Source organism: Dermacentor andersoni, chromosome 8 (genome assembly GCF_023375885.2).
Source record: "Dermacentor andersoni chromosome 8, qqDerAnde1_hic_scaffold, whole genome shotgun sequence".
Taxonomy (NCBI): Eukaryota; Metazoa; Arthropoda; class Arachnida; order Ixodida; family Ixodidae; genus Dermacentor; species Dermacentor andersoni.
This window is the reverse complement of record NC_092821.1, coordinates 40,045,160-40,057,372: the sequence shown is the minus strand read 5'-3', so window position 1 is coordinate 40,057,372 and position 12,213 is coordinate 40,045,160. Positions and strand designations below refer to the sequence as shown.

Sequence of the window (12,213 nt, the reverse complement as noted above, 5' to 3'; positions counted from 1 at the left end):
CCAATCTTATCAATTTGCGGACTCTTACTGTGGGCGCATCATAGACCACCTTCAAGGAGCTTCGCGCCCTCCTAACGCCCGCCTTCGTCGACAGCTGACGCAATTTAAGATTGACAACCGCGTCCTGTACCGTCATGTCTATCACCCTGACGGTCAACGCTGGGTTCCTGTCCTGCCACGCTCTCTACGTACTCATGTCCTGCAGGCTTCTCACGACGACATGACTGCTGGTCACCTTCGTTTCCAGAAAACCTATGACCGTATCAAAGGTCGCTTCTACTGGCCTGGATTGTCCGCCAGTGTAGCGAGGTATGTCGCTTCCTGCGCCCTATGTCAGCGTCTAAAGCTCCCTACATCAGCTCCAAGCGGACAACTGCAACCGGTACCTTGTCCGTCGCAACCATTTGAAATCGTTGGCATTGACCTGTATGGTCCTCTTCCTGTGACTCTCACCGGTAAACGATGGATTGTGACAGCCGTTGATCACTTGACACGCTACGCCGAAACAACTTGTGTGAGTTCTGCCTCAGCCTCTGAAGTTGCTGCATTCATACTTCAATCCTTAATACTGCGCCACGGTGCTCCTCGCGTCCTTCTGAGCGACCGTCGAAAAGCATTCCTCTCGCAACTAGTAGACGAAGTACTCAGAGCCTCCGGAACCACCCAGAAGACTACCTCCAGTTACCATGCGGAAACTAACGGGCTAACAGAGCGATTTCATCGCACGCTGTCAGACATGCTAGCCATGTACATCGAACCGGATCACAGAAACTGGGACGCAATTTCGCCATTCGTGACTTTTGCGTATAATAGCGCCGTTCAACGCACGACCGGTTACTCGCCATTCTACTTTGTCTATGGTCGTTCGCCCAGTTCCTGTCTTGACGTCTCATTCTGCGTTGTCGCCAGCTCGCCCGCATCAACACCGAAGCACGGCAACAGGACCGCAAGCAGCATTACGACGCCTCTCATTGCGTCGTGTGCTTCCGCCCTGGCGACGAAGTGCTACTCCGGACACCAGTTCGTACTCCTGGCTTGTGTGACAAGTTTCAACTTCGGTTCATCGGCCCCTACAAAGTCTTGGAGCAGATGTCTCCGGTTAACTATCGCGTGATGCCAGTTATTGTTCCAAATTACCGCCGCTGCCGCGCCGCTGAGGTTGTCCACGTCTCCCGTATGAAGCCTTTCACGCGGCGTTCGCCGCCCCTTTGAATTGGGGCCAGGATGGCCGATCTCGCGCGAGGGGACATTAGTGTGGCCATTTATAAGCTATTCTTTGTCATCTGTACATGATCATCATCATGTGGGGTTCATATGGGGTTCTTCTTCATCATCGCTTGTGAGGCTGGCTCTCGAGTGTGATCCGTGCTGTGGGCGTGATCGGTTCGCCGCATCTTCGACTCGGAATAAACGTAGTGACAACTGCTACGTCACAATATATATATATATATATATATATAGAGAGAGAGAGAGAGAAAGAGAGTGAATTGTGACTTGTTAAGCTACATTTGCATGATCCAACCAAATATGTATATATGTATCCGCCGCCATGCTCTAGTGTAAGCTGGTGCCTCCAGCATTCCCCTTACGTAAGCAACATTCGTGCTTGTCTCCGCCTCGCAACATTTCGGTGGAAGTGCGGGGAACGAACATGTAGCTCCACAGCGGTCGCTGCGTGAGCCCTGACACGTTAATCGACAGCCAAACCGCCACAATGACCGACCGCCCACCTCTCGTGCCGCAGATTCTGACTTTCTTCGTGTTGTCAGAGCTGCAAGACCGAGGGACCTTCAGTGGCATCGATGGTACGCACTTTGAAGACGGGATTTCCTGGTATGAGTGTGTAAGCGAAAATAATCGGTGAGACCCAACGCTAATGCTATCAAATCTTCTATTCTAGCTCCGAGACACAGCGCTAGCATGGTACCAGACCCACGAACACGACATAGCGAGTGAGGACCTTTCCAAGCAGAAGCTTCTAGACCTTTTTGAAAGCCATTTGGCCGTCAGCTGGCAGCGAAGATGGAGCTATTGACCGGTGCTCATACGTCGACAGAATGTTACGTGGTGCACATTTAAGATGTCCTCGCGCTCTGTCGTAAAGTGGAAAAAGACATGAACGAGGATACAAGACTGGCCACATCCTGGAGGGCATAGCAGACGACGCATTAAACCTGCTTATCTGCAAGAACTATGAATTGGTGGACGCGACCATCAAAGTGCGCCACAATATCCAACTGATGAAGAGTCGGCGCTTTACGTAGCAGTTCCACAAGCTACATAATACAGGTTCGACGTCTTTGTGTGAGGTACAGCCAGGTAGACATGACGCGCTTAATTCGCCGTGAGCTCCAATCTATGTCTCCAACCGTTCCTGGTCAGCATTGGCCAGAAAAGGCATGTTATACAGGCGGTTGTCAAACAAGACATGCCAAATTTAAGCATCCAGTCTCTGACCCATTCGTGATGCCGCTGTGAGTCAGGATCGGTCCCGCCCAACCACTGCTTCCCTGCTGTCAGTGGTTCCATCTTACCGTCGTAGACCGGTCAACTGGAGGACACCAGACTATAGGCCAATTTCTTTCGATTCCTCGAGTATTGCACATGTCGTCCGTCATTGCCGCAGTCGTTGATCATCGCTCCCTGGGTCGAGCTTACCGTCCGACCGTCCAGATCAAGGTGTTCCCCGTTTCTATGTGCGCCCTTCATTTAGGAATACCGACAATACCTATGACCTTGTACACCAGCCCGTCACCATTTCCTCTATGTCGTAGGTCTCGTTTGCCGCAGGCCCGCCGCTGTTCTTCCTCCGCGTTCTTGCGACAGGAGAACTAGTCGGTGCAACTCCAGGAGGTGACGCTGCAATAACGACCCAGCCTACAAACCCTCTGATCACATTGCCTACCCTTGGAGGTATATTAGACGTTGAGGTGCATGGAACTCCAGTCAAGTACCTCGTCGACAACTGTGCGCATATGTCCGTAATGAGTGCCGCCCTCCGCAAAGACTCGGAAAGGTCCTGACGCCTGCCGTACCATCCACAGTATGCGCTGCCGACGGCACTACGCCACCGTTTGTCGGCATGTGTACAGCACGAGTACCGATTTCGAGTCATCAAACCACCGTCTTATTCATTCTGTTAGAGCGTTGCCCGCATTACCTGACTTTGGGGTTGGACTTTTTTTTTACTTTTGCTGCCCTAATAGACTTCGCTACAGTTGTCGTGCAGTTGGACCGTCCTTCCGACAGCTACTTTGTTTCTGATGCACATGTTCTGTCTATATGTTCTGCCAGATTCGCCCGGTTGCCACCCCACGCCGCTACTACTGCACTTTTTAACGCTCGACCACATGTTCCTGATGGCGACTACATCGCATCTCCACTTGTCGACGTTATTCTACGGCATGGCGTCGCGCTCCGAAGTACCGTTGTCAACATTGTCGATAGTTCTACTTGGCTTCTCGTTCTCAACTTCGCGTCTGCTGCACATGTTCTTCCCGGTGATATGACAGTGGCCCGTCTGAGGCCAGTGCACAAGTACCAGCTATTTCCACTTGCGCCAACTATTTCAGCCACTGTCAGACCTATCGTCGCGTACTGCCGTTCGGCTTCGTCCCCCTACCACGACTCCGATAGCATCATGGTCACCGACTTCTGTCCAGGCGAAACTGAAGAGCTTAGGCACATACTTTTCAATTACGGCGATATCTTTTATTTCAATGACCACTCGCTCGGTAGACAGCCATAGTCGCTCGTCGAATTCACTGTGGTGATGCAGGTCCCATCCATTGCCGCGCGTACCACGTGTCTGCTGCACAGCACAGATTCATTCAAAGCGAAGTCGCGAAGGTGCTCAATAACATCATCAAGCCTTCCGCTAGCCCGTGGGCCTCACCAGTAGTCCTGATCAAGAAAAAAGACACCTGCAGATATTGTGTTAATTATCGCCATCTGAAGAAGGTCACCAAAAAGGACGCGCATTCATTGCCTCGTATCAATGATGCACTTTACTGTCTACATGGGGCGAAATATTTTTCATTGATTGACCTCCGCTGGGGCAACGGCAACGGCAACGGGCAGATCACTGTTGATGAGAAGGATCGCGAGAACATAGCCTGTATTATGCCGGATGAATTTTGCAATTGAGAGTCACGCCATTCGGGCTTTGCAATGTACCAGCGCTGTTTTAACGATTGCTGGACATGCTTCTCCGAGGCTTGAAGTAGTCTGTCTGTCTGTGTTATCTGGACCAAGTAATCATTTTTGCTCCATTCTTTGAAACCCACATTGAGCATCTCGCAACGGTCCTTGCTGTGTTTCCCGTTGCGAAACTTCAAAGCAACCTTCACTCTACTCTTCGAAGTGTCACTTCGGTGGTCGTCAAATAACCGTTCTCCGGCACCTTGTAAACGCCATTGGAATTCAAACTGACCTTGCCAACGTTCGAGAAATGCGAGGAATTTGCTGAGCCGTGCTCAGTTAAGGACGTTCGCGGCTTCATAGGCATATGATCGTACTTTCGTAACTTTGTTCAAAACTTTGGTGACGTTGCTGGCCCTCTCACCGAGCTTTTAAATAACGACGTCGCTTTCGCGTGGGGACAACGGCAGACCGAAGTCTTCACAGCACTAATCAGAATTGCGAATGCGAAAATGCGAAAATGCGAATTCTCCAAATTTAGCCCATTTTGACCCTTCAGCATCCACTGAAATCGGCACAAATGCTTGTGGTCATGGCATTGGTGCTGTTCTTGCCCAGATTCAGCGTCGTCAAGAGTGCATTATCGCTTACGCAAGCCGTATTCTCTCTATGGAAGAGTGCAAATATTCTATCACACAGCGAAAGTGCCTAGCGCTGGTTTGGGCGATCGCAAGAGTACATTTCCTCTGTAGTGTACAAATTCGGCCGTTTACATCAGGACGCCGACTGCTTGTCCCGTAACCCTGTCGACCCACCGAAAGCAGCAGACCTCAAATGCGACACCAGTGCTATGTCCATCTCAGGTATCCTCAACATTGGCGATGAACAGCGCCGTGATCCTGTTCTTTGAACCATCATGGATGGGTTAAGCTCGCCAACTCCTGACCCTTCCCGTCGTCTCTTCTGAATTTCTGATGGGGTCCTGCACAAACGCAACTTGTGCCATGATGATACTGACCTACTGCTGGCCGTACCGGGCACCTTCAACAGTCCGTGCTTCAACAACTCCACGACGCGTATACAACTGGGCATCTCGCTGTTATTCGCACCACTGACCGAGTCCGGCGCCGTTTCTTCTGACCGGACCTCTACCATTCTATGCGTCGATATGTGACTGCTTGAGACCTGGGGCAACGCCGGAAGCCCACTACCATGACTCCATCTGGACTTTTACAGCCCATCCGTATACCCACTGAGCCTTTCTATTGCACGGGGATCGACGCACTTGGCCCTTTCCCTTTCTCAACTAAGGACAACAAATTGGTTGCGGCTGCAACCAGATTGGGAGACACGAGACATAAAATCAGACATATAATCACACTATTTCAATACATGAGCAGAAAGAGTTCAGTCTTATTCACTTCAAAAGATGAATCCCTAATGCGTTTTTAGTATGTTTAAGATTACGCGCCAAACTGTCCTCACTCAGCATGCAGCTGAATGCCTGGGGCAAGTCTCTAACTGGCACTAGGGCTGCACGTAACTTCAGTGGTCGAAGTTTACCCATGGGCGAAAGACGCCGTAAAGCTCGTGCCTTGTCATAACGAAAGCATGCCGCCAGCAAAATGACGCCTTCTGCTATGTGACTCCTTACTTCAACAGCGTTCCGTACTCAGTAGACTGCCAAACTGAATAAATTCATACACAAAAATGCTCGCTATGCTCGGAGTCATAGCAAGGTAAATGAACCTTTTTATTCGTCCCTGCACCTCAATTCCAAATTAAGGTACCATGGTTCCAGCACCGTTTGCGATTTTTAAAGCTCTTGTGGATGGCGGCAAGTGATACAATCACATGCAGTCATCGTGACAACTGGCTTTTTCGACTGACATCGAGAGACGCCGCGTACTTGCCAAGTCCGTTGCCAATCGCGACGGTTAAACGTCGTGATAACTGCCTGGCGGTAGCATGTCGCATACGCAGAATGTGCACGCAAGTTGGAAGTCACTTACCATAGAGGATTGGTTGTTCAAGTAACGAATGATGAATGACTGCTGTCCTGTTTTCGTGGAGGCGAAAGATGGCTGACACAAGCTCTTCCTTGACTGGCCTTGGTTTCTGCCCGCTGGACGGATCGTCTTTCTCCGGTGGTGTGCTGTTCCGCTATGTTGTGAGCGCGCGTGGTTGGGCAACTACGAGTGAAAAGGTAGAGCGCTAGCTCCACTCCCGTTTGCACTGTGCCTTCCAAGCAAAACGTTGCGCTCTTTGCTCAGTGTACGTGACTGATGCATAGCCATGTTCTGCAGCAGCCTCCTGCACTTGCAGCAGCAGCAGCATACTCTACGCTTTGCTCTCTGTTGACACAAGAGTTGCATGGGCACTCTACTCGCTCTCAGAAGGTCAGAGTGAAAGGGAGATATCACTGTCTCCTTTCTGATGGAGTGAACACTGCATTTCACGTCACCCGATACTTTTCGAGAGTAAAACGATGCTTTGAAGAGGCCCCTTCACTCCTGCGATACTCTCCCTAGATTTTAGAGTATATGACAGCATATTGAACAGTAAAGTACTAAGCGAGATGCCAGAGTATCATTATAATTCAAAGGGCGCTGCCCACTGTGAAGGCCAAGTGGGGGTTTCTGAGAACGCGTAGTAGTAGGGAATATTTTTAGGTAAGAAATAGTCGTGGAGCATTTGCGAAATTGCTGTGGATACTAGTAACATACAGCTTGGAAATTGAAAAAGCAAAGAAATGTGGGTAAGGGGGTATGACGCCCAATAAAGCGAAGCTTCGGCATTAAATAATGCCGGGAGAATAAATGGAAATGCCAAGTCAAGCTATATTGATTAATTGATGCGTGAAGACGTCCTAGGCGCTTACTTGCGCTGATATATTCGATGTTGTTCAATGTCTCCCGATCTAGTTAATTTACTGACATTTCTACCGGGCCTCAGGGACCACTCCTTCATCCAATATGAGCTTCAAAGTACTAATAATGCGATCTGATCCCAAATATATCAGACATTACTCGAAAGCATATTTTTCTTCTATAAATGCATAACTGGGGACTTTTTTTGCTGACAACATGCCAACCATTGCTAACCGTACTATGTAAACGAATTGGTGGACTTCTAAAGAGGAACTTCACCACCTTGCGCATAAATACATACCTTTACTCGTTATATAAGGCAAGCATCGTTCTTCATGTTTCACTGCGGCATTAAAACATCTTTTAAATAAAGAGAAACGAATTTTTCACACAGCCAAAACAAGCGGTTTTCCTCATCACTAGGCTGCATATGAAGCTATCGCTTCAGAATATAAGAAAGCACTAAAAGACGCCCAATCGTGTATTCTTCCACAGCACGCTTCCGTCTTCGTTCATTAATGACTAAATAAATGGGAACGTCACTGCTGGTCCCAAGCATGAAAAATTTGCTCTTAACGACAGCAGCGGCGCGGCCATTCCTTCATCACAATGTCCTCAAGCGCTGACTTATGCCATTTCCAAAGCTTTTGTTCAGCAATCTACTGTTCCCATCCCCTGTTTTCGCCTAGCGCAGAATCCTTTAATGGATCCAATTGTATTTGGCAGTCTTGGTGCACAAAGTTTAATTAGTAATCTAGAGGTTTCCTCATCTTGAGGAATTGAAGACATAAATTCTAAATAAAAAAATACAAGTGTTTATTCTTCCATTTACTTGTTTGAATTGTTGAGGCAGTCACTGTACTCGGGACAGTTGCCCAGGGACTGGAAGGTGGGCAAGGTTGTACCAATATTGGTGTCTGGTGACAGCCATTGCGCCACCAACTACAGACCGGTATTGTTGACAAATATCTCATGCAAAATGTTTGGGCATATCATATGTTGTAATGTGGTTAAATTTCATGAAAATCAGTCGTATTTTTTTTCTCATCAGCATAGTTTCAGTAAATAATTTTCGTGTCAGACGCAGCTCACCTCCTCCATCCATGACTTCTTGGACGTATTAGACAAGGGATTATTCATTGATTGCATATTCTTAGATTTCCGCAAAGCATTTGATCTTTTTTACCGCCAACTAGTTTGTTTAAAGCTCAGCAAACTGAACATTGGCCCTAACATTATTTCATGGATCGAGAGTTTTTTTGCGTAACAGAACTCAGTTCGTCATTGCTAATAACGCTTATTCTTCACCATGTTCTGTTACCTCAGGCGTGCCTCAAGGTTCGGTGCTGGGGACGGTATTGTTCCTATTATATAGTAGTGATCCACCAAACTCTATTAACTCAAGAATTAGATATTTTGCCGATGACTGCATTATTTACCGAGAGATTTCTTCCGTTTACGTCCCGCCCATACTACAATGTGACTTAGATAAAGTATCTAGTTGGTGTTATACTTGGCTGATGAAACTGAATTCTAACAAATGTAAATTTACGTGCGTTTCACACAGGTCTGCTAACGTGAATCCTAGTGTGTACCATATTTCACGCTCTATACTTGAACAAGTAACGACGTATAAATATTTAGTGGTTCATACACCTGATAATCTTTCATGTCAACTTAACGTTGATCATATTGTTAACAATGCTAACCGCACGCTTGGTTACTCGCGCCCTAACTTTTCTATGGCTCCATCTTCGTTAAAGTGGCTACTTTACAAAACATTAGTACAATATAAATTAGAATACGCGAGCTCGGTATGGGACCCAGGCCTCGAAATAATTACTAATAAATTAAAATCGGCACAGAATCGCAGCGCCCGTTTTATTTTTCTATCTTCACTCGCACCGCTAGCGTAATTTCAATGAAAAGTACCTTGAACATTCCTAGCCTTTCCCTTCGTCGAAAACTCTCCCGATCACTACTTTTTGACAAGATTTATTACGATAATCAACAACTAGAGGGTGATCTTTCTGAGCCATCATTCATATCACCTCGCACAGATCATCAGCATAACGTACTCACTCCATGTTGCCGGGCGAATGCGTATTTCTACTAATTTATACCGAAGACGGCCTGCGATTTGAACCACCTGCCCACTTCTGATGCCGATATTTCTGACACTGGCTTGTTTAAAACTGCCGCGAAAAACTACGTATTTGAATAATCTACCTGATTACCTGTTGTGTTCTTACGTTCCGCGTAAACTTGTGCTTCCTTTTTATGTTTTTCATATTGTTTTGTTTTTGCTGTGTTATGACGAAAACGCTTTTCTCCCACTGCGTTCTGTAACGTCCGTCTGGGGCTTTGAAGGTATTGAAATAAATAAATAAGGAAATAATATGGCAGCAAACAAAGCTTTATTAATCGAGAAATCGAGGTAAATTCAGGACCCGGTTTCTGATTCATCTGGAACGTTCAAGTAGTAGCGCGATGACATAGGCATTCTTCACTATAATTATGTCAGCAGTACGGAGTCACTCGTAATGAAACGATGATTACATTCCATTCTTTTCATTTGATTTTTAGAAAGAAGAACAAATTGACGTTACCTGGACAACGACGCAGGCGGGCGAAAACAGATGGAGCTGTTCTTTTTTTTATGGTAGCACTCACGGCGTGTCGAGAAAATTTAGGCACGTTTCACGTGAAGATAGATCGCGCACAAGCACGCTGAACAACGAAATACAAGCATTCTTGTCGTCAATACGTGGACTTTGCTTGTTCTGTAAAATGTACGCTGCATAGTCGCTATTCTGCAGCAATGTAAGCGAGAATGTACGTGCAGTAGCTCACTTCCTTGGAAATAAGTGTCAACGCGTCTGATGGCTTGTTTTGTAATGAAAGCACCGTTGAGGACTTTGGTTGTAGGCAGTCAATACGTTAGAGACACGAGGTTATCTTAACTCCTGGGTAAATTGCTCTATAATTGACTTTTATAAACGCTCAAATCAAACACTTTGCAGCCAGTGATTAATATTAGACGTACAGAACTGATTGCAAGTCGGTCCTTCTTAGCGTTGAGGTACAATCGGCGATTGCTATGCCTGGTGATTGGATTCCATGCCAGTTCGTTTCAATTTCATGGCACTTTTTTTTGCGAGAGTTTCCATGACGTGTCGAAAACATTTTCGCCATTTACATCTTACAAGACAAGATGGCATAACGCAGTGCGTCCTCACTGCTGCGGGACAACCACGTCCATAGGACCGTAGAGTCACGCGATTAAGCATATTTTTGAGCTCTTGTGACATGCGCTATAGTGCAGATGTAAAGTCACAGGGAAAGATAGGTGGTGTAAAAACAGCTTAATGAAGTTACGCGTATCACACGATGGTCCTGTACATGTGGCTATTGAGCAGAAGTGAAGGCACACTACTCGCTGTCATTTGCCAGGTCAGACAATCTGCCGCAAAGAAATAAGTAAAATAGCAAGGTGTAACGCGGCATCGAACTGTTCGCCAAACTAGAAAAAGATGATGTAACTATTAGTAGGTTTCACTGTCGCATACCTTCTTTAAATTTTTATTTACAGAGGGCTGGTGCGGCACCCTCACCGATTTGTCGTGTGTGTAGGGTAGGAGAAACCACAGAACATTTTTTTAAAATTTCTTCTCGATGATTTATTAGCTTAAGACAACGAACTCTAGCAACACCAATGCGCCTTCTTCGAGTAGATTTAACTGTTCAAAATATGCTTTCTTTGGGTGTCTGTACACTTGGGCATAGTGGCGGGAAGGTTAGCACTGCCATCCGTAATTTTCTTTTAGGATCAAGCAGATATAAAATGTGAATAGGAAATTTTTTAGCGCTCTTTTCTTTCACCAAAATTGAACTTAATTTTTTTTACTTTACGGTCATGGTAGAATTCAGAAGGAGAGACTGATGGGCTAGTTGGCATGACAGTTTGTTTGGCTAGTTGGGAGCCCTGTGTCCCGTCTTCTTCTTTCGTCCATGTGGCTCGGCACTACTGTGTAAGTAACGGTATAATTTTCAGTTTTATAAAATCCTGCAGGCTCTACAGTCTCTGTCATTCGATTATAGCTTATGTATCATAAAAGTTTCACATATTTTGCAGTTTTACCTACCCAATTCTTGGTCTATCCCACACAGTGGGTATACGTGCTAGTAGATCAGATGGATCTACATCTACATCGAACACGTCACGAAAGCATGCCAATCAGAGTTTAAAATAGAACGCCAACGCTGCATATTTTCCTTTATCTCCGGCACAACTTCACTGGAATGGAATCGCAATAGCAGAGACATTTCCGTGCATCTGGTTGTCTAAACACACATACCCAAATCAATAAAAAAAGAAGTTATAACTTCTTCAACCCCAACCCTGGACCTTGTGCAGCAGCTTCTCCAGTTGTATTATCAACCACTATCGGCTATCTGTTCTGCTCTCAGCCACATAAATTTTCTTAATTTGAGCGTTTAGAAGGTCAATCCTCGTCCACGTTATGTACGTTCGGCATCTCTCTCTTTTATACTTTTCAACACCAACCTTGGCTACCGAACAACCCTGACCGTCTATCTCTTTTATACTTTTATACTACTCAACAATAACCCAGGACCTTGTGCAGAAACTTCTCCAGTTCATTCGGCATCTATCTCTTTTATACTTGACGTATTTGTCGCTTAAATTCACTTCTAAAGGTGGTTTTTGTTAGAATCGTGACCTTTCAGCCACGCGTCCACTGATTGTCAGGGAACTGACCTAAGACGCAGATCCTGATCTCGATTGCACATAATCTCGTCTACCACATATGACAGCGACAAGGTGTGCGGGTATGATGGCCAGCAACTCAGTTCGTTTCCTTTAACAAACCAAATCAAACCACTTTATTTTCAACGCAAATTTGTGGGTTATCCAGGCAAAAAGTTGTCATAAGCAGCTTCAGTGGCCCTGGAGACCATACAGGCAGCAGGACATAGTGACCCATTGATAAAGCAGAAATTTGAAAGCGTTTACATCACTGGTTGTTTTGAAATAGTGAAAATATTGTACAATGCAATGAAAAAAGAAATACAGTTATAGTAATTGTGAAAATATTTTCATGCGCATTCAAAAGATAGCAATGTGAAAACAAATTATAGAATCATAAAAAAGGCACTTGTTTAATAAAGGTTCATCAATCAT

The 12,213-nt window shown here is 46.0% G+C and overlaps 1 protein-coding gene across 1 annotated transcript in view; it reads left to right on the top strand.

The window, feature by feature from the left end:
* The window catches only part of LOC126519862 (fatty acid synthase-like), a 191,846-nt gene that overhangs the window by 132,957 nt on the left and 46,676 nt on the right, over nt 1–12,213 (top strand). The window lies entirely within an intron of this gene.